The following is a 15,530-nucleotide window of genomic DNA, read 5'->3' as shown; positions in this document are numbered from 1 at the left end:
ACAAGGCCTTGGCAAGCAGTGGGATATATGTTCTCAGAAACTCAGAGACGTTATTTGGTATCCCCAACGTTAATGATTAAACAGCCTCCAAATATATTGAATGTTCTCTCCCTCTACCTAGTAAGTGATTAACTCTTCTATGGGGAGAAAAGGGACCCAGCTCTTGGCCTCGTATTCAAAACCAGGATGCATTATTGTTCAGGTAAGGGGCCTGTCCATCATTTAAACTCCAGAGTTATGCGGAAGAATCTGTTTTCTCCATATGAAAGACCCAAGGGAAAACACTCAGAGTAAGGGCTCTGACACAGAAAGCCTCTTTTGCAGCAGCATAAACAGAATAGCAGGTGGTAAAGAGCACATTTCAAATTAGAAACTTTGGAAGGGAGAGGCTAAGATGAAGTCTCCTCAGCAAAAGCTGACAGTTACATCCAGTGTCCAATATCAGGCCTAGCATGCCCAAATCTGGGGTTAAAGAGATAGAAGTGTTTTAAGATCAAACTCCAAAGTCCAAATTTTTAAGTGCAGCTGAAAGGAGAAGAGAGGTTCGAAACACAACGTGCGTTGGTAAAGATAAAGTCTGCATACAACAGCACAAACGAATCACGATGTTCATAAACTGATGTCAAGGATACAGCTTAATTTGCAGGTAGACTGAAAAATCTACAAAGCTTTTGTTCTTCAAAAATTGAAAAAAACTTAAATAAAACTCCATAAATCGGACTTTTAAGATGTTTCTTTTCATTTTGCAGTAAGAAATATTTATAGAACATTCCTCGGTGATATATCAGGAAAGCAGGACAAAGTACTAGAAAAACTGGTTGAGAACGTCCAAGTCACTCCAGTATTAAGTTTAAAAACAACAGAAAAAAGCAAGCAATTTCAGACCCCCTTATCTCACAATGCCTCCTTAGCTTCACCATTATCTCTGCTCCTCGTTATGGTCACACTTGAAAGATCAGGCCTTATGTGTTGTGCTCACTTCCTTCAACAATAGTTATTCCTAAGTCTACACCTCCCTGGCCTTTGCTTCCACTGTATTACTGACACGCACCTCGCTCAGTTCAATGATGACCTCTGAGAAGTTAAAGCTCATGAAGTTTTTGGCTTTTAACATACTTGATGAGTTCTCCAATGCTATTTGCATTTTCTTTTTTTATAATCTCCACTCCCGCAGATTCTTTGATACACTGGATTTCCTTCTACTTCATTCACTTTTCATTCTATTCAACAAGTATTTACGGATAGCTTACTGTGTGTCATGAATTCTTCCAGACGCAGGGACAGAGCAGTGAATAAAGGACATTGCCTGCCCCTGTGGAGTCTACAATCCGGCAGGAGAACCATTTCTGACAACATCAGTTAGACTTGTGATGTGTGCTATAGAAAGGGGAAGCACATAGCGCTCTAAGAATGCATATCAGGGATCCAAACGCAGTCCCAGGAGGAAGAGACATCTGAGCTATGACCCTGAAGCAGGTGAAGAGAATTCCAGAAAGAACAGCATTCTTGGAGGCGGAGATAGACCAGTTCCTAAAAGAATTCCAGAATGGCTAGAGCATGGGATCAGGGAGAGCAGGGTGATGGTGGAGGGGGCTGAGACAGGGAGAGGTCACGATTTTGGAGGGCTCTCTATATCTTGTTGAACAAAGGAAAACTCTATTCTGAGGGCAACCAACTGAAAGTCTAAGAAGTAAGGATGTGACTATATTACACTATATTTTTAAAAGATTATCTGGAATGGAGAATGAGAAATATGGTAGAGTTGGACAGGTGGCTGATCTGGGTTGGACTAAAATAGTGACCCTGAAGATGAAAAATTCGATCAATTCCAGAAGTATTTCAGACAGAAAATCTATAGCCCTTGGCTACTGACTGGATATGGGGGCTGAAGGACAGTGAGGACAAACTCCTCTGACCTTACTTCTCATTACCACAGCCAAGAAAAGACTCTAGGTCCCATGGAGAGCAATCAAGAGTCCATAATCCATTTCTCACAACATTGGTTATTCAATCATAACTGAGCCCAGATTTTGGGTTCTCACTATTACATAACACCCTGTGGGAGTCAGAATGCTCCAACACTCTTGCTAAAATCTCTTTTTGGAAAGTAATTTCTCCTGCTTCAAAAGCCCAGACGTGGGAAAGCCGACTCTAGTTTATGTTACAGAAGAGAGTGTTCACCTTCCACAACTGCATTTGCGTGCAAGCGTAGGGTGCATCTTCTATCTTAACGAAGAGTGGGAGGTACTTACCTTGAATTTTTGTAACTAGAAAGCTCATAATACTAACCTTCCCACAACAAAGAAGTCAACTCTAGTGCTCACTTCAGTAGCACAAACACAAAGAAAGCAACTCTAAAGGTAATGGCAACAGCAGTTCTAGGGGCCAAAATGTCAGAAATTCCCCCTCACCTGATGGCAACTACCTCATCAAAGCCACAGGACTGATTCAAATTATGATGAATAACAGTTATAATAATGAATACTGATAATTACACTTTACCAAGCAGTATTAATTCTTTATTAAGAATAATGGGGGTGCGACTCACAATCTTTTTTCATTGGAATCGGGGGCAATTCTCCGACATCTTTGAAGTGATAGCAGAATTTAGTATACTCTGGTAGGGAGATTTTAACTCTGAGAATTTGCAGTATGGGGCTCTCAGTTTTTATATCAAAATGTTTACAGAATATTTTATAACTATAGAGCAAACCTCTGGGACTGTAAATCCCAAATCTTTATTTTTAAAATACTCCAGTGTGATTATCACCAAAATCTGAATATACATAGTTAGTATATCTTCAATATCATTACTGCTGATGATGAAAGTCATGTAGGCCATGAAGAAATCAGATAAACATTTCAATATTTTGTTCCTGAGATATATAAAACAATTTCCTGCAGCTATTTCTGTAATTGCCATCATAGCTTTTTTTTTTTTTTTAAACTAAAATAGTTCCTTAGAGACTTGGACATTTAAAAATATATTTACTGAAAATATAATAATTATTATTAAAGGAGTGAAATGAAAAATGGAATCCCTTCTTACCCCATAAGAAGCCATTTTGTTTGTTATCTGTTTTCAGATAAACACTGTGTATTTCTGTGATGTGAACCAGTTCAGATGTAGTCATAAAGAGATGAACAACGTGGGGATAGAGGAGCAGTCATGCTGGGTCTCCATCACCCCATGCTCTTCGTCCTAGCTCCATCTGACCAAGTGTGCTGCCTCCGAAGTACTTATTACAGCTGTCCTCTATTTTCCCTCCTGTTTCTGATGCTCAGCGGGCTCAGCACTTTCTTATAGCCCCTTCCCATCAAACTACTTTCACCTTTTCCCCTAATGTCAGGCTTATAGCTGCTGTCGTGCAGGATTCCTCAGAATTCAACTGGTCTCCTTAACAAGCTTATATAGGTTTTATGACTGTGATCGCTTTTGTTGGTGCTCAGAGCAGCATCTGGTTTTTACCCTAACACATTTTCTTCCCACAAGTCCGTTTATTTTTAGTGTAGTTCTGCAGCACATGAGGTTTTTCAGGAACATATATAACGTGTTGTTTCAGAAATGCCTGTGCTCTCAACAGTGTCTGAGTTAAGTTTGCAAGTAAGGTGGAAAGTGGACATAACTGCTTGGAAAAAAACCCAATAAGGCCACATTCTTAAAGACTCTACAGATTCCACTATGATTTAGGTACTACAACTTGATGAAACTTTTAAACTTTTTTTATAATGTTTTATTTATTTCTGAGAAAGACAGCATGAACAGGGGAGGGTCAGAGAGAGCGGGAGACACAGAACCGGAAACAGGCTCCAGGCTCTGAGCTAGCTGTCAGCACAGAGCCTGATGTGGGACTCATACCCACGAACGGTGAGATCATGACCCAAGCCAAAGTCGGACGCTTAACCAACTGAGCCACCCAGGCGCCCCACTGATGAAACTTTTAAAATGAAAACAAGACCAGGGTGATTAAACAATTGGGCTGATTGATACATTTTATTTCAGTAGCATAATGAAACTCCTGACTCTAACATCATTACTTCTCTATTTTCTTTTCTTTTTAATTTGGATCAGTCAGGAAGACCTGGAAGCACATATTCGACTTCATACACCTGCATACATACACAAGGACACTTACTTTCCCTCTCATGCAATGGTTGTTTTTTTCTATCCAAGTACTAACCAGGCCCGAACCTACTTAGCTTCTGAGATCAGGCCAGATTGGGCACATTCAGGGTGGTATAGTGGTAGACACAATGGTGTTTTTTTTGTTTTTTGTTTTTTTTACCATCTGAGGCTATATATATTTACATCATTATCTTTATCTCTGAAGATGATTAGTATGAGACAGACTCTGTGATTGGAAAGATCAGTTCACACAAATGTTGGTGCCATGCATAGGTGGGGTTAGTGCAGCAGTGATGAGCTCAGGCTCTAGGACCAAGGACCAGACGGTCTGTGTCTGCTCCTTGCCTCTATCATCTACTAGCTCTGGGACTTTAGTTAAAATTCTTAACTTCATTTCAACTTTTTCCATCTGGAAAACAGGGATGCTAACAGCCACTATCTCATAAATGTGTTGTGCAAGTAAACAAATGGATAAGAGTAACGGGCTTGGAGTAAGTACCTGAACCCAACGTGTGCTGATTAATGTTGATGATCACAACTGCTATTTAGCAGCAGTGCAACAGTGGACAGGTTTCTTAACTTCACCAAGCTTCTGTTACCACAACTGTAAATGGTAAAAAAAAAGTGATTAAACAGGGATATAGGAAGGATTAGAACAAAATCTATGCAAAGGCATTGTACAAGAGAATCATGTTGGGGTGCTGGGGTGGCTCAGTCGGTTAAGTGTCCAACTTTGGCTCAGGTCATGATCTCACAGTTTGTGGGTTTGAGCCCCATGTTGGGCTCCGTGCTGACAGCTAGCTCAGAGCCTGGGGCCTGTTTCAGATTCTGTGTCTCCCTCTCTCTCTGGCCTTCCCCTGTTCTCGCTGTCTCTCTCTTTCAGAAAAAAAATAAATAAATAAAAAAAAGAGAATCATGTTAAAGGAAGTCACTAAATAAAAGATTGACAAATGTGTTCTATTTTCTCAGAAAGATCCAGTAATGTTTTATACCTATGACACCTTTCCTATAACTTTTCAAAACCAGTTTCAGGAAACTAATATAACAGCAGGTACTTGGAGCTCTACAAATTTGGAAAACATTCTCCATTTGAAATACATTAACACATACCGGGAAAATAACATCTATGTTAATGCTTAGGGTTTCTTTTATTGAATTACAAAATAATAGATTTTACAGCACAGCCCAGACTAGTAAGATTCTAATTTGGTTTTATCTTATATAATTCCATTAGCTAATAAGTTGCATGTCAAATTTCTTTAATATAATATTAGAATAAAAATTGAGGGACTATGCTAGATTTTAAATCTCTTTTTCCACTCATGAAACCAAACCTGTTATATAAATCAAGCAAGTCTTAGATCATTGGAGTACATACTATTTTCCATAAATTGACATTATTTCCAACTTGGAAAAATTTTTAAGCAAAATAAACCCATAACAACCAAGCTGAAACAGAAATTCTGTGGTATCTGATTTTCTTTTCCTAGAATGTTAGACTGACAAATGATTAGTATTGTTACACACTCTTGCCTTCCGATCATGGGTTTTATAAGCCAACTGTTCTCAATATCAATTCAGTGTTAACTCTTTTATGTGCTTATCTTCTCAATATTTACTTATCTTGTAGAAAGTTTGAAGAGATGGGCAAGAAGAGATAAAACACTAACCAGCAATGTTAATTTTAGGGTATTTGGGAGATCTATGTGGTCACCCAAAGTCTGATTAAAATAGGAGATGCCAGGATTTCTAGCCAGAGTAAATAAAGTGGATTCTGGTTTTGACTGTCATACTTGTGCAGCATTTGAATTAACATTTTAACAATGAGGAGATATCCAAAGTGGCCTCATCCTTGAAAGGAAGAAGGGAGTAACCCGACCAGCACAGAATTCACCTATGGTAGACGAAAGTGCAATTCTGGGCTTTAACCTGTCATATTTGAAAAGAAGATTATGGAAGAAGACACAATAGTAACCCTCATGATTCTTCTAATCCAGCCCTTAAAACTTTTCTCAATATCCTTGAGAAAAAGGGCCACACATTAATAAAGCCATGAAAACATAGCACTTTTCCCTCAACAAGGAGAGGAAACATAAGGAGAACAGTAACAGATATACCAATAGTGAAGGTTTAGGCAGTGAAGGAGATGCTTGTACTGGACCAGGGCTGGCAAGGGCAGATAAACCAAACCACCACTCAGGAACATCCTGGACCCTTCGGACCCTTTCAAGCAGAGGCTGGCCTGTGATCCAAATCCAACCTGCTGCCTGTTCTTGTCCAGCTGTAGAGCTATGAATGGTCTTTATGTTACTAAACGTTTGAAGAAATCAAAAGAATATTTCATGATACACGAACACTATATGAGAATCAAATTTCAGTGTCCGTAAATAAAATTTCACTGGAACACAGCCGTGCTATGACAGAATAAGAAATATATATTTGGTTTCTGCCTGTTGTTTCCTGGCCACAACTACTAAAACCCAAGGAATCTCCAAAGTGATAAGGCTCCTTGGATAGCTTCAGGATGGGGCCTGGTTGCCAGGGGAACCAACCATGTGATTAAAGGGTTGGAACCCTCCATCCCACCCTGGTATCTGGAGAGAGGATGCTGTCCGAAGATTTAATTAATCACTAACAGTCAATGATTTTGTCAATCATGCTTACCTAATGAAGTCTCCATAAAAAGTCCTAACCAACGGGGTTTTGGTGAGCATCTAAGATGGTGAATGCATGGAGATGCTAGGTGGGGCACACGCCTGGGGAGGGGATGAGGTGGTTGTATTTTGAAAAAGACCTCCCTCTTCTACAATTCACTCAGAACTCCCACTCTGGAGACCCCAAGAAAGAGGTTTCTCTGGAAGCTCCTGGGGACATGATGCGGGGGAGAAAGAGGGTAGGTCAAGGGCCTTCTTGAGTGCTCAATTCAACAGCAGAGCTCTTCTCGTTCTGGAGAGAGAAAATGACCTTCTGTCACCAACAGTGGGATACAGATCCTGGATGCTCATGCTGGAACCAGGCCAGCAAAACAAATGCAGCAAAGCGCAAACTCAGTCCTTCTGAACTTTTACATAATGACTATTAAATTAAAAGAAATCATTACCAGAGCAAATTCGGGCATCTGAACATGTCTTTTGCAGGTCTATATTTGGATACTCACAAAGTTGTATATTGAGGGAGGCTGGGTTCTTTCCCATTAAACGAAAAACCACAACCATATTATTTTCCTGCCTTTTTACATCTAATTGAGTCAAAACGGGAAATGTTAAAACAAACTTTCCTGTTCATAGCAACTTTTCTTCTCTATTTCAGTACCTCTCACATAAAAGTAAACATAAAAACACAGGCATTTACATAACAGAAGTTTAGAACTAGAAACGATGCTGGAGACTATGTATTATAATACTTCCTACTTGAAGATGACAGAAGTCAGGTATCAGTGACTTGGCTCATACCCCAAAATTGTTGAGGTATGGAGGTTACACAGGAACGCAAGCAGATGGACAAGTCCAGAGTTCACCCCAATATACAGTTGACCTTTGAACAGTATGACTTTGACCCGCACTGGTCCATTTAAACACATGTTTCTTTTTCTCAATAAACACACTACAGTACTGTCTATTTATTTTCTCTTATGATTTTCTTAATAACGTGTTCTTTTCTCTAACTTACTTTATTGTAAAATAACAGTATATAATACATATGAGGCAAAATACGTATTAATATACTTTAAATGCTATTGGTAAGGCTTCATGTCAACAGTATGCTATTAGCTAAGTTTTGGAGGTCAAAGGTCATGTGGATTTCCAACTGTGCAAGGGTCAGTGCCCTTACCCCTACACTGTTCAAGGATCAACTATACTTTGATCATCGCTTCAACTGAAATGCGGAGAACCTCTCCTCCTTTTGTGGACCTCAACAACTGCAGGGACTGCAGGTTTACATTTCACCTACACAGCACACCATTAATAATAAGACTAACTAATTAGTACTGATACATACCATAAGATTGCTTTCGCTGTCATTTCTACAATATTTCCCCAGACTTTTTTCATGATTTTGTCATCACTTTTTGCACTTTCTCAAGATGCTACCTTTAGTCTTTTCTCAATTCTCTGAAAATATTTTTTTTTAATTTTTAATGTTTATTTTTGAGAGAGAGACAGAGTGTGAGGGGCAGAGAGAGAGGGAGACACAGAATGGGAAGCAGGCTCCAGGCTCTGAGCTGTCAGCACAGGGCCCGACATGAGGCTGGAACTCATGAACTGTGAGATCTTGACCTGAGCCAAAGTCAGTTGCTTAACGGACTGCACCACCCAGGTGCCCCATGAAAATATTTTCTAAAGAACCTTACTCATGATCCATTTTTTGCCATTTAATTGAAAGTAGGTGTGTTTCTGGACTTAATCTAACTAACTAATGCACATCGCAATGTATTCAACTTTGAACTTCCAATGAATTATTTTTATGCTGTAATTGAAGAGCAGAATGACTGGCTTGAAGTCATCTGTTACAGGCATGGAATGGGCTAAAGAGCTTAAATCCTTATTATCAAATTCAATCTTTTCTTTTGATTTTTAATGGATCTTTTGTGTGTGCAAATACAAATACATATATGTAAATGGCATACAACCTGAGAAGAAAGATGTTTCAAAAAAGTCCTATAGATTTCCCTTTTCTATTTTATTATTCTGTGTTCACTATCTTACTTATTTTTATTATTTTATTTCTTTTCTTTCTTTTTTTCTTATATCGTTTACCTTTTTTGGAAGGGGAAAATCTTGTTATTAAATGGAAATATATGAAGTTTACTAAAGGGTGCCAAAGGATCCTATGATGCTTAGATAATTGTCTATGCTCTTTTTACACTTCTTTGTTAAATTAGGTAATTAAAAAAACATACATGTGTCCAATACCTCACAGCTTTATCAGAAGCACCGAGCACAGTATCATGCATTATTTGGTATTCAATAACTATGAACTCATATCAATAAAATAGACTAATATTAGGCTATTAATTATAAGCAATATAAAAGATAAAACACAGACAAGAAAGTATAAAATAGAAGTAAAATAAAGATAAATTGGAACACATAAAATGTGCTGCTTCTTGAAAACAAGTTTTATGAGCTATTAATAGATCAACTTACAATTCAATCAATATTTACTGAGTTTCTAAAAGAGATAAAACTATTTTTTTCAAAGTTTAATATGGGTGATATACATTTTCTAAAATGACTATAGTAAAAAGTGGAGAATACGTAGAGATAGAATATCAATGATGTTTATAAAAAACATTGCTTTTCGGCAGTGGCAGCAAAAAGGTGATCAGGGAAAGCTTCTTGGAATGCATGCAATTTGAGCTTAGTTTTGATAATGACTAGGGGCGTCTGGGTGGCTTAGTTGGTTAAGCGTCCAACTTTTGCTTAGGTCACGATCTCACGGTTCGTGGGTTCGAGCTCCGCATCGGGCTCTGTGCTGACTGCCAGCTCAGAGCCTGGAGCCTGTTTCAGAGTCTGTGACTCCCTCTCTCTCTGACTCTCCCCTGCTCATGCTGTCTCTCTCTCTGTCTCTCTCCTAGAAATAAATAAAACATTAAAAAAAAAAACAAAAAGAAAGAAAATGACTAGGGTTTGGGCATAAAGTCATCAGTAAAAATGACTCCCTCATGCCAGAGAGGGAGAACAGTGTAAATGTATGTGACGAGCAAAGGAAGTTGTGGGAAAGGGCAGGAAAGGATGGGTGCTAGAGATATCACAAAATTAAGTTGGCATCACATGGCAAATGACTAGGTCTGAAGAACGAGATGACTGACGTTTTGTCTGGAAAGATAATGGTGCCATTAATAGAAAGATGGCACAAAAGCAGGCTTGAGAGAAGGGATGCTGAATTTTGTTTTGTACACATCTTGAACTGTTGGCAGGGCATCTATGTAGAGATGCATTTGAAAACTGGAATATTTAATTAATATTAGATACGAGTGTGTGGTCCGCCACACTGAGGAAGCTATTAAAGTCGACTTTAATTCAAACTGTTCAATGTCAAATGGATGCAAGTAGAGAGGGAAAATAGCCAAACTCATTACTCCAGGGGAACATTCATTATTTAAGAGTTGGAGAAAGGCGTTATGACTAAGATGGAGAAGCAGAAATCAGGAAACTATGATGAGAGGAAGCCTGAGCCTGGGTGGCTCAGTGGGTTAAGCCTCTGACTTTGGCTCAGGTCATGATCTTGCAGTTCGTGGGTTCGAGCCTCATGTTGGGCTCTGTGCTGATGGTTCAGAACCCAGAGCCTGCTTCAGATTTTGTATCTCCATCTCTTTCTGCCCCTCCCCCACCCATATCTGTCTCTGTCTCTCTCTCTCTCTCAAAAATAAATATTAAAAATTTTCTTAAAAAAGGAAACTATGACGAGAATGGAAACAAATGAGTACACATGTTCAAAGAAGTGTGTATTTTGCATGTCTGAAGAGGTGAGGAGGGTCAATTAGTCAGCTCAGTCTGACATACACAACAAAATACCACAGACTGGGTGGCTTAAGCCTTTATTTCTCATAGTTCTAGAAGCTGGAAGTCCAAGGTCAGGTGCCAGCATGGTTGAGTTTTGGTAAAAACTCTCTTCCTGACTTGTAGATGGCTACTTTCTCTCTGTATCGTAACACTGTGCAGAGGGAGAGAAAGAGCAAGCTGTCTCATCTTATAAGGGCACAAATCCCATCATGAGGGTCTCACCTTCATAACTTCATCTACTCCTCATTATCTCCCAAAGGCCTCGCTTCCAAATACGTTGGGGATTTTTAAGAGCTTCAACATAAGAATGTTGGTGGGGACACAATTCAGTTCACACTAGGAGGACTGAGAAAATATCATCTGTCTTTTAAATTAAAAAGACATTTATAAGTTTTATGAGACAAATTTCAACAAGAATAGAAGAGAAAAGTGAAAGTAAACAGGGGGTTATTATGAGAAAATACTACAGTGTGAATGATTGCAGATACATTGAAAAACAGCCAAGTTTGAGAAGATTTTTAGAATGTGAAATCTTTTGTTCTTTGTTTATGTATATTGGTAGTTTTCTGTAAACAGAAATACTTAACTACATATTGTATCAAGTTAGCTCAGAGTACAGAGTCTTCATTTCTGATCAGGTTGTAGAAAACCACAAGAGACTCCCACTCCAGCCCCAATAATGAGAACTATCTAGATATACTACGTAATCATAGTTTTAAAAATCTATCAGAGATTATCTATAAAAACTACAGTTAAAGTCATACCCCAAGTTAAAGATTTAACACTTTCTACTATGATCAGAAATAAGGCAGGGATACCTCCTCTCACCATACCTCATCAATTGCACTGAAGTTAGATCCATGCTATTGTAATAAGTTAAGAAAAAGAAATAAAAGATACAAAAATTAGAAAGGGAGAAGTGAAGGGGTGCCTGTTGGCTGAGTATCCAACTTCCCCTCAGGTCATGATCTTGTAGTTCTTGAGTTCGAGCCCTGTGTAGGGCTCTGTGCTGACAGCTAGCTCAGATTCTGTGTCTTCCTCTCTCTCTGCCTCTCCCTCCTTCACATTTTGTCTTCCTCTCTCTCAAAAAAATTAATAATAAAAGGAAAAAGAGAGAGGAGTGAAACTGTCCCCATTTGCTGTATGTATATGGAACTGTTCATGTAGTAATTCCCAAGGAATCTACCAAATATAGGCATATCTCAGAGATACCGCAAGTTTATTTCCAGACAATGGCAATAAAGTAAAATTTCAATAAAGTGAGTGAAATTATTTTTCTGGTTTCCCAGTACAAATAAAAGTAAAAGTTATGTTTACACTATAGTATAGTCTGTTAAGTACACATTAAGCGTGTACTATGTCTAAAGAGTGTACATACCTTAACTGAAAAGTACTTTATTGCTAAGAAATGCTAACCATCATCTGAGCTTTCAGTGAGTTGTAATCACTGGTCACAGATCACCATAACAAATATAATAATGAAAAAGTTTGAAATATCCTGATAAATACCAAAATGTGACACAGAGATACAAAGTGAGCAAAGTCCCTTGGAAACATGGCATTAGTAGACTTGCTGTATCCACGGTTGCTACAAACTTTCAATTTGTGAAAACACACTATCTGTGAAGCTCAATGAAGTGAAACACAATAATATGAGGTATGTTTGTAATAACTATGATTAAGAAGTGAATTTAGCAAGATTGCAGATACAACTATGTACTTAATGTATGCTAATCTACAAAAATCCATTGCAATTTCTGTGCTAATAGTAAACAACTGGGAAATAACATTTAAAAAAACCTACATATAATAATATCAATAAATATGAAGTCCTTAGGAATAAATCTAACCAAAGGTTTGCAAGACCTCTATACTGAAAACTACAAACATGGGTAAATAAAGTAAAGAGGCAAAGAAATGTAGAGGTGTATCATGCTTATTACTGTTAATGTATCAATTTTAACTAAATTGTTTATAGATTCATTGCAATCCCAACTAAAATCCCAGCTATCATTTTGGTAGATATTGACAAAACGATACTAAGAGAGAATGAAAGACACAGAATAGCTACATCAATACTGAGAAGAAAAACAACACTGAAAGGTTTATATACTTTATTTTTAAAATTATTCTAAAGCTAATGTAATCAAGAAAGTTGGATATTGGTTTGAAAAAGTAACACAGAGATCAATAGACTATAGAGAGTCCAAAAACAGATCCAGATTTGCATGTTCAATTATAGAGTGAACGTATCAAGGCAATTCAATGAGGGAAAAGCTTTTCAATATGATGATGTTGGGACAACACATGATGCTCAATATACATATGGAAAAATATGAACACTGATCCATATTTCATGCCATATATAAAAGCGAGTTCTTTGCAGATCACAGCCATAAATGTAGACTTTAAAATGGTAATACTTGTAGAATAAAATAGGAGAAAATCTTTGTGACCTGGTATGAATCAAAGATGTTTATTTTTTATTTATTTTTTAAAGTTTGTTTATTTTTCAGAGAGAGAGAGAGAAATAGTGAAAGTGGGGGAGGGGCAGAGAGAAAGAGAGACACAGAGTCTGAAGCAGGCTCCAGGATCTGAGCTGTCAGTACAGAGCCCGACACAGGGCTCAAATATTTATGAACAAGATCATGACCTGAGAGTTGAACTCTTAACCGACTGAGCCACCCAGTATCCCAAGGCAAAGATGTTTAAATGGGAAAAGCAAATCATGAAACATCAAAGAAAATGATAAATTAGACTTCCTCAGAATTTAAAATATTTTACTCTTCAAAAGATACCATTAAATAAACAGAATGACAAGTCACACACCGGGAGAAAACATTTTGCCACATATATATGAGCAAAGTAATTAAATCCTGAATATATAAAGTTTTACCACTAAATAAGAAAGCAAACAATTCTATTAAAAATGGGCAAGAGATCTGAACAGATATTTCACTAAAAATGATGTATGAATAGGCCATAAATATCTCTATGTTCAATAATATTAATTAATGAGGCAAAACCTCAGTGGGATGTCTCAAATTTGAAAGTTTGCCAATGCCAAGACTTAGTGATGATGTGAGATAACTGGAATTTTTTTATATACTGCTGGTGGGAATGTAAAAAAAAAAAAAAAACAACCACTTTGGAATACTTTGGTTTGGTGGTTTCTTAAAACGTTAAACATGCCTTCTCATACCACTCAGCTATTCCATTTCTAAGTATTTACCCAAAGGAAAGGTAAACACATATTCAAACAAAGACTTGTATGCAAACATTTAAAGCAGTTTTATTTGCAACAGCCAACACCTGGAAATAATTTACATGTCCTTGATCATGTAAATGAGTAAAAAAAGATGTTGTGTATAGTCATACATGTAAAGAACCATTAATTACTCAACAGATATATGCAACAATGTAGGTAAATCTCCAAATGGGTATGTTGTGTGAATGGGACCACACATACAGGAATACATTATTTTTACATAAAATGTAGATACTACAAACAAACCTGTAAGTATAGAAAGCAGATCAGTGATTCCCTGGGGACAGAGGAGGAGGGAGAAATTGTCTGGAAAAAGATACAAGAAAACTTTTAAGGGGACGGAAATCTTTTTTATGTTGATTATGGCGATAATTTCACAGATGTATACATCTGTCAAGTAGTGTCCAACTGTGTATTTTATATATGTGAGGTTTATTGTATGTAAGTTATACATTGGCTAAGTTGTTTTTGTAAAGGTCAAGGATCCAGAGAAGCCTAAATGAACTAGATTCACAAATACATAAATAAATAAATACATAAATAAATAAATAAATAAATAAATAAATAAATAAATAAATAAATAAATAACAAGGTTTAGGAGAGATGAGAGACCCATGGCTATTTTCATCCCAGATGAAGTGGTGGAAGGTTACAGAATCTACCCCCAGGCAGGGGTCAAGAAAAGTCAGTTAAGTGTTTATCAAACTTTTAACTGCTACATGACAGATTAGAAACCAAAGAAGCCCCCCAATTTATAATGACTCAGTTTTCTGCACCTGCAGCTTAATATACACTTGTAGATATGTAAATACAGTATCCATTGAGAAATGGAAAGCAAAGCAAATGAAACAACTGGAAATGCTAAAAATGAAAAATACACAATCTGCAATAAAGAATTCCATTTAATTGGCTTAACATCAGAAGAGAGGGTCAGTGGACTGAAGTCGGGTTAAAAGAAACAACTCCAAGAGAATCACAAAAGACTAAAATAAACAGAAAAAAATTTAAAAAGCACCTGAAATGTATACAAAAATATCAAAATATCAAAAATATCAAAAATATCAATAACATACCTGGATTCAGAATCCCGGGGGTGGAGGGAGAAGAGAAGAGGGTGGGGATGCAAGAAGAAATATTTGAAATGGCTAGAAACAGTCCATGTTTGATAAAGCATTAACTCATAGATCCAAGAAGTTCAGCAAATCCCCATGCATGATAAATACAAAGAAAATCACACCTAAGCATGTTGTTACCAAATTTCTGTAATTCAAAGGAAAAGGGAAGTAAAAAACAGCAAAATAATCATAGAAACTAACAAATAATGAAAGAAAAAATTAAGGACAGAGGAAAGGAAACAAACAAAAAACAAACCTGCTTCCCTTAAATTATATATCCAACGAAATATTCTTTAAGAGTTAATATATATGAAGAAAAGAGTTGCCTGATTATTGCAATCAGAACAACTTTAGACCGATGGACAATTTAAAGATATTTTATTTTGTTTCATTTTTTCCAGTTTTTTCTTTATTTTTAAAAATTTATTTATTTTTAATTTACTCCCAAGTCAATTAGCATATAGTGCGACAATGATTTCAGGAGTGGAGTCCTTAATGCCCTTTACTCATTTAGC

The 15,530-nt window shown here is 37.1% G+C and overlaps 1 protein-coding gene across 3 annotated transcripts in view; it reads right to left on the bottom strand.

The window, feature by feature from the left end:
* Positions 1-15,530, bottom strand: part of GUCY1A1 (guanylate cyclase 1 soluble subunit alpha 1) — a 64,321-nt gene that overhangs the window by 35,800 nt on the left and 12,991 nt on the right. The window contains exon 1 of one of the 3 annotated variants that reach the window (XM_077770937.1): positions 4,626-4,682. The exons of 1 other annotated variant lie outside the window; for it this stretch is intronic. The gene's annotated coding sequence lies outside the window, so the exon portion shown is untranslated. Of the gene's footprint in view, positions 1-4,625; positions 4,683-15,530 lie in introns of those variants that run through there. One more of the 3 variants, XM_077770938.1, reaches the window with a different exon arrangement.

The sequence above is a fragment of the Crocuta crocuta genome, unplaced genomic scaffold (genome assembly GCF_008692635.1).
Source record: "Crocuta crocuta isolate KB4526 unplaced genomic scaffold, BGI_CrCroc_1.0 scaffold166, whole genome shotgun sequence".
Taxonomy (NCBI): domain Eukaryota; kingdom Metazoa; phylum Chordata; class Mammalia; order Carnivora; family Hyaenidae; genus Crocuta; species Crocuta crocuta.
This window is presented reverse-complemented; position numbering and strand designations above follow the sequence as displayed.